The sequence below is a fragment of the Myotis nattereri genome, assembly GCF_964212035.1.
Source record: "Myotis nattereri genome assembly, chromosome: 17".
NCBI lineage: Eukaryota > Metazoa > Chordata > Mammalia > Chiroptera > Vespertilionidae > Myotis > Myotis nattereri.
This window is the reverse complement of record NC_138092.1, coordinates 30156527-30175032: the sequence shown is the minus strand read 5'-3', so window position 1 is coordinate 30175032 and position 18506 is coordinate 30156527. Positions and strand designations below refer to the sequence as shown.

Genomic DNA, 18506 nt, shown 5'->3' with positions numbered 1-18506 from the left:
GGTGAAAGAATTGTACAATGAAATCTGCAAAGCAATGCTGAAAAAAATTAAAGAAGATATATATAAATGGAAGCAAATCCCATGTTCATCGACTAAGGGTTGGTATTGTTAAAATATCAACACTAGCCTAAATGATCTACAGATTCAATGCAATCTTTATAAAAATCTCCATGACTTTTTTTTTAGAAATAAAAAAAGCCAAAATCATATGAAATTTTAGGGTACCCCAAATCCCCAAAACAATGTTGAAAAATAACAACACTGGAGGATCACCCTTCCTGATTTCATAATATACTATAAAACTACAATAATAAAAACAGTATGGTACATATTGGCATAAAGACAAATACACCAATGGAAGAGACCAGAGAGCCTAGAGATAAGCCCTCAGATATTTGGTGAATTGATTTTTGACAAAGGTGTCAAGACCATTCAATGAGAAAAAGACAAGACTTTACAACAAATGATACTGGAAAAACTGCATATACCAGGTGCACCGGTTAATAATGAGGATTTTTTTCAATAGATGGAGTTACATACATGTTGACATACATGCGATTTGATATGTATGCTATTTTGCTGTATTGACAGCAAGCTTCAAAACTTCATGTCAAATTTGCTGAAGGTGTTAACACCATAGATATTTTTACGCTTAAAAATGTCGAATTCTGTGCCAAAAAAAAAAAAAGAGCATTTGCGGGAAGTTTTAATTCATTACTTTATTTTGAAGAAAAAGTTATCATATACTTCGGGAAGCTTACGGTGAACATGCTCCATCTTAAGATACTTGTGAACGCTGGTTTAAACGCTTTAAAAGTGGTGATTTCAATGTGAAAGACAAAGGACGTCCAGGTCAACCGAAAAAATTTGAAGACCAACAATTACAAGCATTACTGGATGAAGATGGGTGTCAAACTCAAAAACAACTTGCAGAAAGATTAAACGTTGCTCAGCAAACAATTTCCAATCATTTACAAGCAATGGGAAAGATTTTTTTAAAATATATTTTATTGATTTTTTACAGAGAGGAAGGGAGGGGGATAGAGAGTTAGAAACATCAATGAGAGAGAAACATCCATCAGCTGCCTCCAGCACACTCCCCACTGGGTATGTTCCCGCAACCAAGGTACATGCCCTTGACCAGAATCAAACCTGGGACCTTTGAGTCCACAAGCCGACGCTCTATCCACTGAATCAAACCGGTTAAGGCAATGGGAATGATTTTAAAGGAAGGAAAATGGGTGCCACATCAACTGAACAAAAGACAAAAGGAAAACCAAAAAGTCATCAGTAAAATGCTGCTTCAACAGCACGAAAGTCTTTTTTGCATCAAATTGTGACTGGCGATGAAAAGTGGATTTATTTTGAGAATCCCAAATGCACAAAATCATGAACTGACCCAGGTCAACCATCAACATCGACTGCAAGGCCAAATCGCTTCGGAAAGAAGACAATGCTCTGCGTTTGGTGGGATCAGGAACGTGTGGTGTATTATGAGTTTCTAAAACCAGGTGAAACTGTTAATACTGATTGCTACCGACAACAAATAATCAATTTGAACCAGCATTGATCGTGAAACGACCAGCATTGATCGTGAAACGACCAGCATGTGCCAGAAGACACGGCAAAGTAATTTTGCTTCATGATAACGCACCATCACACACTTCAAAACTAGTTAAAGACACATTAAAAGGTCTTGCCTGGGAAGTATTAACCCACCCGCTGTATCCACCAGACCTTGCTCCTTCAGATTACCACTTGCTCTGATCGATGGCACAGGCACTTTCTGAGCAGCACTTCAAAATGTATGAAGAAGTGGAAAATTTGGTCTCTGAATGGTTTGCCTCAAAACAAGAAAAGTTCTATTGGGACAGTATCCACAAATTACCTGAAAGATGGGGGAAATGTGTAGCTAGCGATGCACATTACTTTGAATAAAGCACTTCTGATTTTTCTCTTGAAATTATCGTGTTTTCTTTGATTACAAAATTTGCCGTTATTAACCGGTACACCTAGGACACTTTCAAAACAATGAAGGTGGATCCTTACCTAACACCATATAAAAAAAACTAACTCAGAATGCATCAAGAACCTAAATATAAGACCTAAAACAATAAAACTCTTAGAAGATAACATAGGACAAAAGATTCACAATGATTTATTGGATATGACACCAAAAGCATTGGTAATAAAAGAAAAAGGAGACATATTGGGCTTCATGAAAATTTTTCCATTTTGTGCAGCAGAAGGCACTATCAACAGAGTAAAATGGCAATCCACAGAATGGGAGAAAATATTTGCAAATCATATATACGATAAGGGAGTAATATCCAGGATATCTGGAGAACTCCTAAAACTCAACAAAAAAAAATTGTCAAAAAAAGTCGAATACACATTTCTCCCAAGAAGATACAGAAATGACGAATAAGCACCTGAAGATACTCAACATCACCAATCACTATGGAAATGCAACATTGGTGGGAGTATAAATTGCTGCAGCTGCTATAGAAAACGATATGACAGTTCCTCAAACAATTAAAAATAGAATTATCATGTAATCCAGCAATTCCACTTTTGGGCATATACCTGCAAGAACTGAAATCTGGGTCTGAAGGATTACTTGTACACCTATGTTCATAGCAGCATTATTCACAATTGCTCACACTTACAAGCAACCCAAGTGTCCATGGAAGGATGAACGAATAAGCATAATGTGGCATATACGTACCATAAAATATTAGTCAACCTTAAAAGGGAAGGAAATTCTGCAATATGCTACCACATGGATGAACCTTGAGGACATCTAAGTGAAAGAAGACATCACAAAAAGACAAATACTCTATGACTCCACTTATATGAGGTGATTAGTCAAAATCCTAAGGACACAAAGTAGAATGGCTGATGTCAGGGCTGAGGGAATGGGAAATTAGTTTCATGGGTATAGACTAGAGCTTCAATTCTACAGGTGAAGAAGTTCTGGGGATGGATGGTGGTGGTGATAGTTGCCCGGTATCAATGTATTTAATACCACTGAACTGTACACTTAAAAATGGTTATCTTTACGTTACAATGTATTTTCCCACAATAACAAAAAATGGAATGAAATGGAAGGGGTGGAAATACATTTGTACATAGGTACAAAATATCCCCGAATAAATACCTAAGAAATGCAAAATGGTTGGCTCCTACAGAAAGGCATTATGGTTGGCTGGGGAACCTAAATGGGAGACTATATACCATTGCTTAACTTTATTGCTTAACTTTCAGTCACACTGTTGCTTACCTCCTCAAAAACGAATTGTACAAAAAATATTTGCAGCAATTAGAAAGAAATTAAAACGTACTAACATAACTATTACTGGGTGTAGGAAGTATTTTTAAAAGTTGTTTGGGGGAATCTTTCTTTTTTTAAACTCTTGGCATATACTACCTTAAAAAGGTACCCAATCTGGCGAAAACAGGGGGAAAAAATAGTTGAGTCATGTTCCGGTTAAGGAAGTGGTTTTTTTCTTTTTAATTGAACAGTACACATTTGAGTGTACTTAGCCAACTATTAGGAAATTCTGCCTCCTTGGGTCATGATTTTTTTACATCCTTATAATGCACAAACATAACTAAAAATGAATGTTGCCTAAGTTATACTTAGGTAAATGCAGTGACTATTTCCTGAACCTTTAAAAAGACGTTCCACTTCCTTATTTTTATTTTGTGGCACAAGTCATTTGAGGTATCTTATCCACCACGAGGAAAGTGATTTACAGAACTAAGCTGTTAGCAGATACAATAAAATTAAAAAACAAAACACGTTTTTTTACTGTCTACCCACAACCGCAAATAAAAACTAAAGGCGACAAATTTGAGTTTAAATGAATCACGTCTACATATTTGAGATGAAGCGAACCGACTGCAGCTGTTTTTCAATGTCATTTTCCTTTTCAACCAATTGTGTGTGTTTTCTTTGAAGCAAGTGAATGTTGAGAGTGTGGTAAACCAAACGGGCTTTCTAAGTAATGGGCTTACATAATGGAAAAATGACAGTAACGTGTCTGCGGATAATGCATCCAGGCGAGAGGAACCGAGAAACTCCCTTCGGTAAAGCCGGCGCACACCGGGAGACTCGGGATGAAATAAGCCCACTGAGAGAAAGGGAACGGTCCCTTCGCCCCAGGAAATCCTGCCCGAAAGCTCTGAGTCAGACCTCGGGGACACTTCCCGGAACACACCCGGCAGGAGCCCGGCTCCCTTTCTTCCAGCACCGCCTCCCCCGCCCCCCAACCCCCATCGGGGCTGCGCCCTCGGCAAACACCCCTCCTCCCGTCCGGCGCCGCGACCAGCCCCGCGGAGGGGAGAAAGCTCAGCCCCCAGGCCCGCGGGCTCCCGAGGAAGCAGGCCCGCGCCTCCTTCTCCTCCGACAGGAACAGAGTCGAAAGGGACCGGAATGAGACAGTCCCCGAGCTGCGGCTCGGTCCCCGGCCCCGTCTCCCCGCCCGGCCGGGTCAGGACCCCGAAACCGGCAGGGGCGCGGGCAGGCGGAGCGCGCAAACTTCCCCTCCATCCGGGCCGGCTGAGCGCGCAGAGGGCGCGGAGCCCAGCGCGGCGAGGGCGTCGCCGCCGCCGCCTCCCGAAAACCGTTGCGACCCGGACGGTCTCCGCTAAGTGACGCGGGGTCCCCACGCCTCTGCCCACGTCCCCGCGCCCGGGACGCGGCGTGAGCGCCCCTCCTTCCCCGCCAGGGCTGCTTACCGAGGCCGCAGGGAACCGCTCGCCGCCGCCGCTGCCCCCGGTCACTAGCCCCGACTTCCCCAGCCCGAGGGAAGAAAAGCCGCGCGCGCCGGAGGACCGCCCCCGAGGCGCGTCACGGCGCCGCCCCCGCCTTCCGCCCGCGCAGGCGCGCGGCGCCCGGTCAGGTGACCCGTCCCCTTGGTAACGGGGCAGCTGGGTGGCGGGGTGAGCAGGGTCCGGTGCGGGGCTATCCGGGGGTTGGGGAATGTAGAGCCTCCCCGCTGCCGCCGTTTAAGCTCATCACCTAACCACCCCGACAATCGTTAGTTTGTGCCCAGGGGCCAGGTGCCACCGTTCACTGCTGGTCTGGCTCAGGGTCCCGTGGATCCCATCACATCCAATACCGAGTCCTGGGAACCTACCTTTTGGCGATTTTCTCTGCCGGCCTTGGATTTCCACCATTGGGCCCAAAAACATGCCTCCCACTAACTGTTCTCAACTCCTGCCCTCTTCGCACTATACCTTTTTTCTTTGGTTTTTATCACTCATTGTCCGTCCTTGGCTGTTTGTGTAGTAGTGCGCAAAAGTAATAGCTGTGTCCTTAGGCGAAAACTAAAAAACTGTTATTTCTTGAGGGCTATGTTCCAGGCACTGTTCTAAGGCCTTGATTTATAGTCTAATTTGGTCCTTAATATCAATTTATATGACAGAGATACATCTGCATTAGCATACAAAGAAACAGGCACAGTTTACCTAAGTTACTTACTGTTATGGAAAGCCTCAACAGTCTGCATTCAGGACTGATTCCAAAGAACTGACGGGTAGCTTTATTAAAATTCGTAAGAGCTTTAATACATGGGTAAAGCAGCTGCCCTCCCAGTGGTGGCCGGTGGATGCGTAGTAGAAGATGTAAGGAAGTAAGCAGAGATTGAGATGATGTGGCCAGGAGCCAGAGGAAGCTGGCAGACTCTAGAACAGGGCTGGCAGGGGTGGGGAACATTTTTTCTGCCAAGGGCCATTTGGATATTTGTAACATCATTCAATTGATATAACTCAATATAAATTGATGTTGCTATGAAGAAAGCTCCTAGATTTATTGAATTTCCAGTTCCACCTGCGGTTGGTTGCCTTGGCAGGGCCAGACCAAATTATTTCTCCGGCCGGATGTTCCAAGCCCCTGCTCTAGAACTTAGAAAGATAAGAAACATTCTCTTCTGGAAACTCCAAAAGGAACCAGTCCTGTCAACATCTTGATCTGCAGAATCACCTTGATGTGTCCCTGACCTATATCTGCAGAAAACTGTGACTAACTCCCTAGCAAAAGGAGTATGAGTGGAAATCTATACACTGCTGATCCCTTTTTCCTATCTGTTCATTGGCTTAAAGGTTGCAGTCATCCCATGCACCTGCGCAGGCAGCAGATTGATACCTCCCTAGGAAATTCAAGTGAAAAAAACCTGAGGATTCTGACAGTTGACCTAATCACCTTATAATGAAGCCCTCCACTTAACATGCCCTATCTTTGTTTTTAGTCCTGTTACTGATTGTTAAGGAAAGCCCCAAAAGTCTAAATTAGCAGATACTACAGATTTCCAACAATTTGAAGAGGTTTCTAGTATGAAGAAACAAACAGAAAAAAAAAAGGAAATAGGAGGAAACAGTGACAAAAATATTTAAAAATCCAGTATCAATCTTTTTTTAGAGAGAGAAACAGGTATTGCATTCATAAAAGAGGAACAGGGTGATAGTTTTAAGCAATACTAGTGTTCAAAATATTACATTGTAAAATGAGACCTTTGATACTTAAAAGTATTATGACAAAGGCATAAATAATTTCTAGGTTTAGAAGATAAGCTCAATGATATCTTCCAGAAAGGAGAACTAAAATTACAAAAAGACAGTAAATATATAAAAAAAAATTTTTTAAATGCTTGAAGCTGCAGGTCAATGGAGCAGTGCCTTCAAAATTATAAGGGGAAATTATTTCTAACCTAGAAGTCTATACTGAGCCAAACTGTAACATTCAATTGTAATAGAATGAAGATATTTTTATATATACAAGGAGTCAAATGATTTATCTCTCATGCTCCCTTTGTGGAGAAGTAAATGGCCAGTAAACATGTACTTTCATCACAAAAATAAAAACACAGGCGACTCTCTCTAGGGAGCATGTCCATGCCTCCCCCACCCCCTGCCCCAGGTGCATTTTCCTGGCCACTCTCTCCTAAACTCCAAGGGCCTTCCTGTTGCCTCTGTAACTTGTTTCCTAAGCCCATTTGGTATACAGCTGCTTCTCCTACCTCTGTGTCTTTCTAAATAAGCTTTCTCTTATAGCTCGAAAAATAAAAAAAGAACACAAGAAAAAGGATAGGGGGACGAGAAGGTTCCCACAACAGGCGTCAGCGCGAGAGAGAGAGGCAAAAAGAGTGGAAGGACCATGTTGAAGGAAGAACCTGGGATGACAACTACACGAAAGGCCTAGAAAGCAGCAGTCCCATTTGAAATTGGAGAGCTTTAAGAGGAATGTCTCCAAGAAAAGTCATATATTTGAACATAGAGGGGAATTCTTGCTTCTGGGGGTGGGAGATGAATTAATGATAATAAATTAGAGTAAAAAGAAGTAAAAAAAAAAAAAAAAAAAAAAGGCAAATTGACCAAGAACAAGAATGTAATCATATCACTCGACATGACTTATCTTTGAATAATACTTATGCAGGCATAATAAGATCAACATGTTATTAGTTTAGGCCCAAGCTATGATCATAGTTGAGATGCAGATGCTAATTAGTTATTTTCCAGAACACATTACTTTCTTTGGGGTTTTCAGTGGTCTGATGCAAAAATAGATCCACAAATATAAATACACTGTAAAATTACCATGGTAGGTCACACTTAACCAAAGTTATATTGATTCTCTTTTATTAGAGAATTAAATATTAAATTCTCTCTTTAATATTCCGTGCTATGAGAAAAGTACAGTACTCTTATTTAAAAGGATCTATTCCTTGTTTATAATGTTGTTTATGGGTAGGAGTAAAGATGAGAATAATTACATTTTTATTCCATTTTCAGAACTGGGGAATTTGTCTTATTTAAGGCTCCTAAAATAATAATAGTGAATAGTACTATTGTAATTAGCATTGTTGTTATTTCTAAAGATTTAATTTTACCATAAAACAAAAACAGTCGGTCATTTGCAAGTCACTTACACTACTGAATTATGTAACTTCCTCTTCCTTTTAAAAATCTCAGTCACATTGTAAACCAGACTGCCCTAAACTTACAATGCTAGCCTTTATTCCAGAACACATTTCTCTCCTCAGGGTTTCATATCAACAAGATTATGAGCAATGTTTTGTTAAACAATGAAGTCACCACTTAAAACACTCCATAGCTGACTTTCCTAGAACCAATTTGTTTTTGCAATTCTAGAGAATCTCACTTAGAAAAGAACAGGTTTTTGAAAAGAAATATATGTACTGCAAATTATATTTTGTCAATTCAATCACTTTTTAAATGCATTTTTTAAATAGGTGCTCCCTATTTAAAAAGAACATTGAAATAAGTCACTTTGTAACACTTGTGAAAGTAAATAATTATTCCTTAATAAATATCAATTTTTCAATTTGGATAGGTGTAGCTGATTATTTTATAATAAAACAATCCTGTGTAATAATAATAGTTTCTGTTTCTAAATGATCATTTCCCCCAGGTATTTACAATGTTTACAAAGCTATTTTTAAAAGTTCTTTCAACATAGATGACTTTGCCATAGGGAAGTAGTCATCTATACTAAAAATTCCATGACAATCATAAGCCACACCTTTGACAGGTGATAAAAATATGGTTGGTTGACATACCAATGTTTAGCTTGTAGATATAAGTTAAATTAATTTATAGTATGGCATTTGGCTCCCCTTTCAAAGGTGTGTGTTGAATTCTGCTCTCTTAAAAAATTAAAATAAATTTGACCATAGTTAGAAAATCCTTCCTTCCACAAAATAGAAATATTGTGTGAGCTTATCAAAATTTCTTCAAGCAAAGGTAAAGTGACTTAAAAAAAGTGACTTGTGACTTAAAAAAAAAGGGAGGGGGGATTTCAATTGTCAATTGGGTCACTTATTTTGTCTCAAGGCTCTATTTTCTTCCCTTTTTTTGCCCCCCATCATCCTATATAATAAAAGGGTAATATGCAAATTGACCAAATGGTGGAACAACAAGTAACTATGACGTGCACTGACTACCAAGGGCAGATGCTCAATGCAGGAGCTGCCCCCTGGTGGTCAGTGCACTTCCACAGGGGGAGCGCTGCTCAGCCATAAGCCAGGCCGACAGCTGGCAAGCACAGTGGCAGTGGCGGGAGAGGCTCCTAGGCAGCGCTAAGGATGTCTGACTAAGCCGTCAGTCGGACATCCCCCAAGGGATCCCACAATGCTAAAGGGCAGGCTGAGGAACTCCCACCCCCAGTGCACTGGGCCTCTAGTGATAAGTAATATTTATTTGAAGCTTGAGAAATAAAAAAGAGACCTTCTAAGGCAGTGGTTCTCAACCTTCTGGCCCTTTAAATACAGTTCCTCATGTTGTGACCCAACCATAAAATTATTTTCGTTGCTACTTCATAACAGTAATGTTGCTACTGTTATGAATCGTAATGTAAATATCTGATATGCAGGATGGTCTTAGGCGACCCCTGTGAAAGGGTCGTTCGACCGCCAAAGGGCTCGTGACCCACAGGCTGAGAACCACTGTTCTAAGGAGAGCTCCTAGTGGCTTGGAGTGAAATTAAAACGAAACAAAAAAACCCAGTGCCTAGCAGCCATTTCTACACAGGGGCCTCTCAGGCAAACTGCACTTTACCTACCTGCACGGTCTTTTGGTAATCTGAACCAGCCCTTATAATGGAGATCCCAGAATCCTATTTTAACCAATAGGACCAAGGCTTTCCCCATCCAATGGGAGCTGCCATAGCGATATCACCATCAGCTTCTTAACCATCCAGTCAGAGCAGTTTCATTTTGACCAATCAGGATAATCTTTTGGACCAATCAAATGCAAGGATTTGGATTTGGAGTCCTTATTTGCATGAGGAAAACCAATCAGGGAACAGGTCAGGGACTTCTGTCTGTATAAGTCAGCTCTCTTCTGGCTTTGAGTGCCATTTTCCTTTCCAGAGAACACTGACGACTGTGTTTCCCCTGCTGCTGCTGAAATACCAAAGATTTTTCACAGGAGCAGAGCGGAGCAGACTAGACCAGACCAGACCAGACCTGGGCAGAACAGACCAGCAGGGAGCAGAGCAGACCTGTCTAGCCAGAGAGGGCCTGGCCCAAGGGCCACCTGGCCCCAACCTGGCCCCAGGGTCTCCTCACGGCTATGATGTATCACAATTGAGCTGTTTGCACTGAATAAAGTTTCCTTCTTCACCATATCCCAAATTGGGGATTCCCATTGGTGTTGAGTTGATGCCAACACTTTCATGGACACTTACAAGGACAGAAATTTAAATGTTAGCCGACTCCATGCAAGATCCCTCTAACAGGGATCTACAAAGGTGATTGATAATATATGAGAATTTACTACAGTACAGTTGAAATAGCCATGTTGGTAAAAGGGTACAGCTCTTTCTACATCAGGGTTCAAAATGATCACCATAGGAACACTAACTACAATATTTTGTGGCCACTTCCATTAATGTTTAATACTACCTGGAATACTTAAGAGCATCTGGGTCCTGTTAAGAAAGTAAAATCATTGAACTCTCTGAATACATGCACATTTCACAGGAGAAGCACAACACTGACATCTGGGTGGCTCTGGGTTCCAGAATTCATTGGCTGGTATTTCTTACCACACAGGACAGTACTCCTTCAGTCTGTTAAAAATTGTATTTGCTTTTAACTGTAGAATTCTAGTTGGGATTCCTCTCTAAGATGTGAATACACACACCCTTAAAAAGAATGCCAAAGGCTCTGCTCCAAATTACACATGGCCAAACGTGTTCCAGATGTTCATATTAGTTGTATTTACACGGCCAGGAAAATGCATAATGTCTGAACTGTATTCATATGGAAAGTTACTGCCGTTTCTTTCACTCATTTAGTTTCTTTTGTGTGGATAATGGGGTGATTACATTAATTTGACCTTTGGGTCCCACCCTCATCCTTCAGCTCTTGTTTTTGTCCTTACCGTGTAATATTACTTGTAAACAGAAATGGTCTTTTTTGTACTAAACATTACTTCATCTTACAGAAACTTCCTGAATGCCGGGGCTATACTTCAAATGGTGTTTAATGCCTGGCACAATGCCTGAGGAGCAGAAAAACTTTCTAGAATTCCCCTATTTTTCTGTTTCTAGGACCCACATTGTTTTTCACCTTATAACTCTTCAGAACTGAAGATTTCTGTCAGAATCAATGTTAATAGACTATGTCAGCTGCCAGGCCAAAGAGTAAGAGGAGACAGTTTTCTTTACCTGCTCACCTATCCTCTTTAGCCATGCTCAAAGGTACCCCTTGAACAGATTGTCACCTAGTTGCGTTATTTGCATTTATAGCCTTTCCAATTGTTACATTTTTCCCCACAATTTTCTTTCTTTTAAATATATTTTTATTGATTTCAGAGAGGAAGGGAGAGAGGGAGAGAGGGAAGGAGGGAGGGAGGGAAGGAGAGAGAGAGAAAGAGAGAGAGAGAGAGAGAGAGAACAACATCAATGATGAGAATCATTGATTGGTGCCTCCTTCTACTGGGGATTGAGCCAGAAACCCCTGCATGTGTCCTGACTGGGAATCCAACTGTGACCTCCTGGTTCATAGGTCAATGCTCAACCACTGAGCCACACTGGCTGGGCTTCATTTTTACCTTAAGTTAGGATTCCTGTTATCCTTGAAAATGCCTTCAAAAAGAATTACACAATGAAGTAACTCAAATTCACTAGGTACAAAGCCATAGCCTATCCTATGGTCGGCAAACTGCGGCTCGCCAGCCACATGCGGCTTTTTGGCCCCTTGAGTGTGGCTCTTCCTAAGCCTTAGGAGTACCCTAATTAATTTAATAACAATGTACCTACCTATATAGTTTAACTTTATTTGGCTCTCAAAAGAAATTTCAATCGTCGTACTGTTGATATTTGGCTCTGTTGACTAATGAGTTTGCGACCACTGGTAAAGACAACAAAGCAAAGGCCAGAAGGAGGCGGGATTTCCTTATCTCACCCTGCAGGTATTGTAGGAGGTCTAGTTTCCTCTCTGAGGATTGGCCTCTTCTCCAGTGATTGACTCTGTGCAGGCCCATCCTCTATAAGGAAGGCCTACATCACAATAAACCTAACATCTGTTAAACAGCTGTGTAAAATGAGCAGGGGAATCTTTCAGGTGCGAGCTCCAGGCCAGACATAGGAAACTGGGAGAAATAGGTGCTGCTGTTATCTGAAGCCAAAGGTCTGGGTAAGGATACTCAGGAAGAACAGCATGGCTGAGCAGAATTTACCCGCGCGAGAGGGGCAGAGATGGGGCTTCCTGACCAGGATTTTGGGAGGTAGAGCTATGCCAAGGCACAAAAGCAGGAAGTACTCCATGTGCTTAGTATAAGTGAATCTCTGATTAAAACTACAGATTTATTACTGGAACTCATGAAAAGTAACAGGATGACATCCATTTTTTAATTCTTAAATTCTAAGAGCCAATGTAGGATGTGTAATCCACTCTGTAGTGGGAGGGGCAAGCACTGTCATAGCTATTGTTTCTCAAATCCAGTTAGAACTGGCTCTCTGGTTATGGTCTTATAGCTAATTCTTCCTGGTGTCCCCAAAAGATGTGTAAAATACCTTTGGATGTAACTCAAGCATATCCCCTCACTTCCATTTCCCCGGGAACCCCCCTCTCAGAGCTTCATCTGAGCGATTTGCTGTTCAGCAGCCACAGAGCTGTTTTCCAGGACTTTCCACCGTCTTTATCCTCCTCCTCACCCCAACTTTCTAGGCTGAATCCCTGACTCCTGCATCGCCGCCTTCACTTGCTCATTTTGGAAAAGCACTTCCTCTAGTAGTTTCCTGAGAAAAGGACCATGAAAGGTAAAAATGCTTAAAGCTTCGCATCTTTCAAATTTTATTCTAGATGATAAAAGAAAGTAAAATTACAGAGGAAAGGAAATCAGAAAGCCAATCTTGACCGAAGAACTGGTGTTAAGATGTGAAAGAGAAGTATTTTCCTAGTCATTGTTTGCTCCGATGGAATTATTGTTTTCTTAGTACAGTTTTTTATAAAATCGTACATGCATTCATTTAAAGCTTTGCGCGCTACAAAAGCATACACTAAAAATAACAAGACATATGGGATAAATAGGGCTGGGGCACATCACACTGCTCAACATTATAATAAGAGACAAACAAAAGCAATAAACATCTATGTGAAACACACACACACACACACACACACACACACACACACACAAAACGGCTCAGTTCATCTCCCTAGCGGCCTCTGACATTGGATTTGCACTTTCTCCTTTGAGACCCAGGGGCATTACATCCAAAAGACCAGATTTATCAAAATTAAAAACCTGAATCAGAAACTTTCATCATTTTCTTCAAATACAGAGAGAAATATTTTTGCAACTTCCTCATCTGTCTTCACAGCTTCATCAGATAGCTTAATGTCATAAATGCACAGCACTTCTTGAAACCACGAACTCGGCCCTTGCTTTCTCTAATGGAAGTAAGCTCTGTAGGATCTCTTTCTGAAGGTGTGTACATATTGCTAAGGCTTGTTCTTTCATTGCAGAGAAAGTTTGCTCCTGATTTCCTGGAAATCACATGCTGGGGAAAATTGTGTAAGAATCAATAGAACTTCAGCATTACTGCCCTGATATTATTTCCCATTTACCCTGTGTCTGAGCTCATTCACATTGCTGAAACATGTGATAACAGAACAGACCTTCAGTTTTGTTATTTGAAAGACTTTGGGGAATACACCACCCCTAGAATCCTACCACCGTTTGGGTTTGCTGTTTCCCCTCATTTCCTCAATCTTCTCTCCATGTTTCCTTCTTTTTCTGTACAAGCATGGAAAATATGCTTGATTTAGTTAAGAGTATGCTCCGTTGCACACAGAAGTCTAAAATAAAGTGGCTTAAACATAATAGACATTGATTTTTCTCACATAAAAGAAATCCAGAAGTAAGACCACCTCACGATGTAAAATTGCTGCTCTGCTCCAGCCATCACATCCACATCCGACAGCAAGAAGGTGGAGCAGCAGATAGGTGAAAAGGCACAGGCCCTCCTCTTATGAAGCCTTCTTAGACGCTCAGAGAACACTTATATTATATCTCATTGGTCATACCTAGTTCCAGATGGATCTAAGAAATACTGTCCTGTAGACAAGCACATTTCCCAAAGTTCTGTTATTAAAAAAGAATGGATATTGTGAGGCCATCGGCATTATTTGCCACAGTATTATTTCAAAATATTTAATATATATTGAGCATATATGTTAGAAACTGAGTCAATAAGTAAAACTTGATTTCTACGATAAAAGATACATGACAGGCCCGGCTGGTGTTGCTCAGTGGTTTGAACCAGGAGGTCACAGTTCAATTCCCAGTTGGGGCACATGCCTGGGTTGTGGGCTCAATTCCTAGTGTGGGGTTTGCAGCAGGCAGCCAATCAATGATTCACTCTCATCATTAATGTTTCTATCTCTCTCTCTCTCCATTCCTCTCTGAAACCAATAAAAAAATAGTTTTTTTTAAAAAAAGATACATGACAATATAATGTGCAAAGTTAAATTAAGAATTCATGGTAAGCCACAGAACACGGAGTCAAGCCCAGTTATGGAAGGGTGCCCTACCTGGAGTGCACCACCAAAAATTACATTTGTTTATTTTTTCTTTTTACAGAAATATTGCCACTTGCTTCACAGTCACACCTGGGGACAGAAAAAGCCCAAGAATGTTCAGGACCCTATTGTAAGTTCTTCTCATCAACAAGATGCAAGTACCCAAAGGAACCACTTAATCCGAACACCACGCAGAAAGACAAGTACAAAATCCCAATTGTCCACCAGTGGATTCTAGTTTTAAAACATCGTCGCTGTACATTATGGCACTATTAAAAACTGGTTCTAACTGACAACACCAAAGACCGACAGAAATGTGAAAAACAGGAACTCTCATTCTTTGTTGATGAGAATACAAAATGGTACAGCCACTTTGGAAGAGCATTTGTCAATTTATTATAAAGCGAAATATAGTCCACAATATTATTCATTAGGCCTGCTCCTATGTATTTTCCCAAGTGAATTAAAAGCTTGTGTTCACACAAAAATGGTGCACAGATGTTTATAGCAGTTTTATTCATAATTGCCTAAAATTGGAAACGACCGAGATGTCTGTCAATAAGTGAATGCATAAACAAATTGTGGTACATCTGTATTAGTCAGGTTCTTTAGAAAAACACAACATATATATATATATATATATATATATATATATATGTAAATATATATATATGATTAAAAACCGGGAGAGTTGATGGTGTAAGTTCCAGTCTGAGTCCAGAAAAAACTGATGTCCCAGCTTGGAGACCCTCAGGCGGAAAAAGTGAATTCTAGCTCAGCCTTTTGTTTTATTCTGACATGTTTGGATCAGACGAGGCTTGCCCCCATTGGGGAAGGTTACCTGCTTTACTCAGTCTATTAATTCAAATTTTAATCTCATCCATAAACCCTCACAGACACACCCAGAATTATGTTTAACTAAGTATCTGATACCTGGGGGTCAGGTCAACTTGACACACACAATGAACCTTCACAACATCTATACAACTGAATTTCATTCAGCAATGAAAAGTGAGCTATTAAACCATGCAAAGACCTGGAGAAACCTTAAGTGCATATTGTGAGTGAAGGAAGCCAGTCTGAAAAGGCTACATACGATATATGGTTTCAGCTCTGACATTCTAGAAAAGGAAAGCCTATAGAGGCAGGAGGAGGAGCAGTGGCTGCCAGGGGTTTGTAGGGGAGGCAGTAATGACCAGATGGAGCAGGAGCGGAGGGGGAGTTAGGGCAATGAAACTACTCCATCTGATTCTTTAACAGTGGATATATGGCACTGAACATTCATCAAAACTCATAGAACGGTGCAATACAAAGGGTGAACCCCAATGAAAGCTATGAACTTTAGTTAATAATGTTAACCTAAAAATAAAAGGCCGAAGGAAGAGGCAACACGTATTTATTGGAGATTCACAAAAATTTGGGAAGCACTGATTCAGACAGAAACTCAGTTTTCCAGTTAGGAGGTGAAGGCAGAGGTATATTTATGAGAAAGGGAAGGGGAATAGTTATGTGAATAGAAAAAAGGAATGTCTATGAGTTTAGATAAAGTAACATAGTGATGCCAATTCTAAAGAATGTTTTACATTTTCAGTCCCATAGTCATAGCTTCTTTTCTGTTAGCTTTGCAAATAGTTTGGAATACTATGCTGCTTGAAGCCCACTCAAAAGGTTATTTTGTCCAGTTTTAACATTCCAAAGGTTTGAGGTGTAAGACATGCAAAGTAGCTGTCTGGGATGGCATTCCGATTCCATTTTAAAGTGGCTTGGTTGGCCCAGCTGGTGTGGGCTCAGTGGTTGTGTGTGGAACCATGAACCAGGTTTTGCTGGCTCCAAAATATGTGAGAGACTGAGTTTGGTTTCTTTAAGTTGGGTTTATACAGTGCTTTCTAGAATTCTAGGACATGGTTCTGTGAACCCTGAGGAGGTATTTATCTGCTGAGATGGAATTCCCATGTGATCAACCAGGGCTCAGATTTTAAGATAAAAATATTCTAGCAGCATTTGCTGACAGAGGCACCTCACTGTGTACCAGGAAGAACCTCAGGGTAGCATTTTAAGTACCACTTACGAGTTTTCTCATGTTTCCGCGCCATCTGTTAAGGACCTTAAATGTCAACACACTGTCTTGTCCTCTGTGGGGCGCGGTTACAGTGTTTTGGCCAGGTTCAAGCGGACTAATGAAAGGACAGGGTCCTCTCACTGCCACATGCAAGTCCCAGCTGGAGGGCAGGGCCCTCCCAGCACAATCATAGCCAACGGCTGTGGTTGTAAGCTTGAATCTATGGTCTCAACACGTAGCCCCACCTGCCTTGTGATAGAGTTTAGGTGCACGTAGTTGAGTAGGGTTGAGACTCATGAGAATGCTGTAAACAACGTGATCACGCCCCTACTTTGCCTCATGCCATCTGCTATAAAATAAAGACACAGCTTGTGGGCGCTGGCATTGTCTCCTCTTCAGGGAGCAGCGTCCCACCGAGACCCAGCTATTATTCTCTTATCTGTCTTTCCTTAATCCTTTCACCCCCCCACTCAGAGACACCCTTGGCCGTGCTGGGGAGGCACAGTCCACGTCGAATGAAGCGATCTCATCGGTGGAAACCATGCAGGTCAATCTACAAAAAACTATATAATTGCACGAACCCATAGAGCATTGCAGTTACATTGTATTTTGGTCATTCGAATAGTCTTCATCTTCAAGTTCCTGGCGCTTTTAGAAATGCCCTGTCTCAGAAAAAGGAAACCAACGAAACTGATACACTTCTGCAAGTATTTCACCATTAATTTATCAGATATTCCTAGTGAGATCGAAGATGCGGATGACTGTTTTGACAATTCCGGAGACGATTCTACTGACAGTGAAATTATTAGACCTGTAAGGAAGCGCAAGGTGGCGGTGCTTTCAAGTGATTCCGACACTGACGAAGCTACTGATAACTATGGGTCTGAAATTGACACACCACCAGCTTACAAATGCTTGAAGGTCATGCGGGGGTCACTACATTTCCGTCTCCGTGTGACTCCGTACCCTCTGTGACCAATCTCTTTTTTGGTGATGAATTGTTTGAGATGTTGTGCAAAGAGCTGTCCAACTATCACGATCAAACCGCAATGAAACGCAAAACATCATCTAGAACACTAAAGTGGTCTCTGATTACACAGAAGGACAGCAAGAAATTCCTTGGCCTAATTATTCTGATGGGTCAAAAAAGAAAAGATAGCTTGAAAGACTATTGGTCAGCAGATCCTTTGATATGTACCCCTATATTTCCACAGACAATGAGTCGCCATAGATTTGAACAAATATGGACATTCTGGCATTTCAATCATAACGCCAAAATGGACAGTCGCTCGGGGAGACTTTTCAAGATCCAACCTGTGCTGGATTATTTCCTGCATAAATTTCGAATAATATACAAACCAAAGCAATAGTTGTCTTTGGACGAGGGAATGATTCCATGGAGAGGACGTTTAAAATTTTGCACGTACAACCCAGCGAAAATAACAAAATACGGTTTACTTGTTCGGATGGTGTGTGAGAGTGACACCGGCTATATCTGCAATATGGAGATATACACTGCTGAAGGAAGGAAATTGCAAGAAACTATTCTTTAAGTCCTTGGACCCTCTCTTGGCATATGGTACTGTATTTACCAGGATAATTATTACAATGCTACATCTACTGCTGAATTGCTGCTACAGAACAAAACTAGAGTCTGTGGGACTATTAGGGAGAGTAGAGGTTTACCGCCAAATTTGAAAATGAAAACATCAAGAATGAAGAAAGGTGACATCATATTTTCCAGAAAAGGTGATATTCTTCTCCTAGCATGGGAAGACAAGTGGGTTGTCTGAATGATATCAACGATCCATGACACTTCTGTCTCGACAATGGGAAAAAAAATAGAAAAACGGGAGAGAATCTTGTAAAACCTACCTGCATCAAGGAATACA

General features: G+C 41.1%; 1 protein-coding gene across 3 annotated transcripts in view; it reads right to left on the bottom strand.

The window, feature by feature from the left end:
• SDCBP (syndecan binding protein) overlaps positions 1–4851 on the bottom strand; it is a 28469-nt gene extending 23618 nt beyond the window's left edge. The window contains exon 1 of one of the 3 annotated variants that reach the window (XR_013997052.1): positions 4744–4803. The gene's annotated coding sequence lies outside the window, so the exon portion shown is untranslated. Of the gene's footprint in view, positions 1–4743 lie in introns of all 3 variants that reach the window. The other 2 variants (XM_081111228.1, XM_081111229.1) reach the window with 2 other exon arrangements.
• Between the last annotated feature and the right edge of the window lie 13655 nt (positions 4852–18506).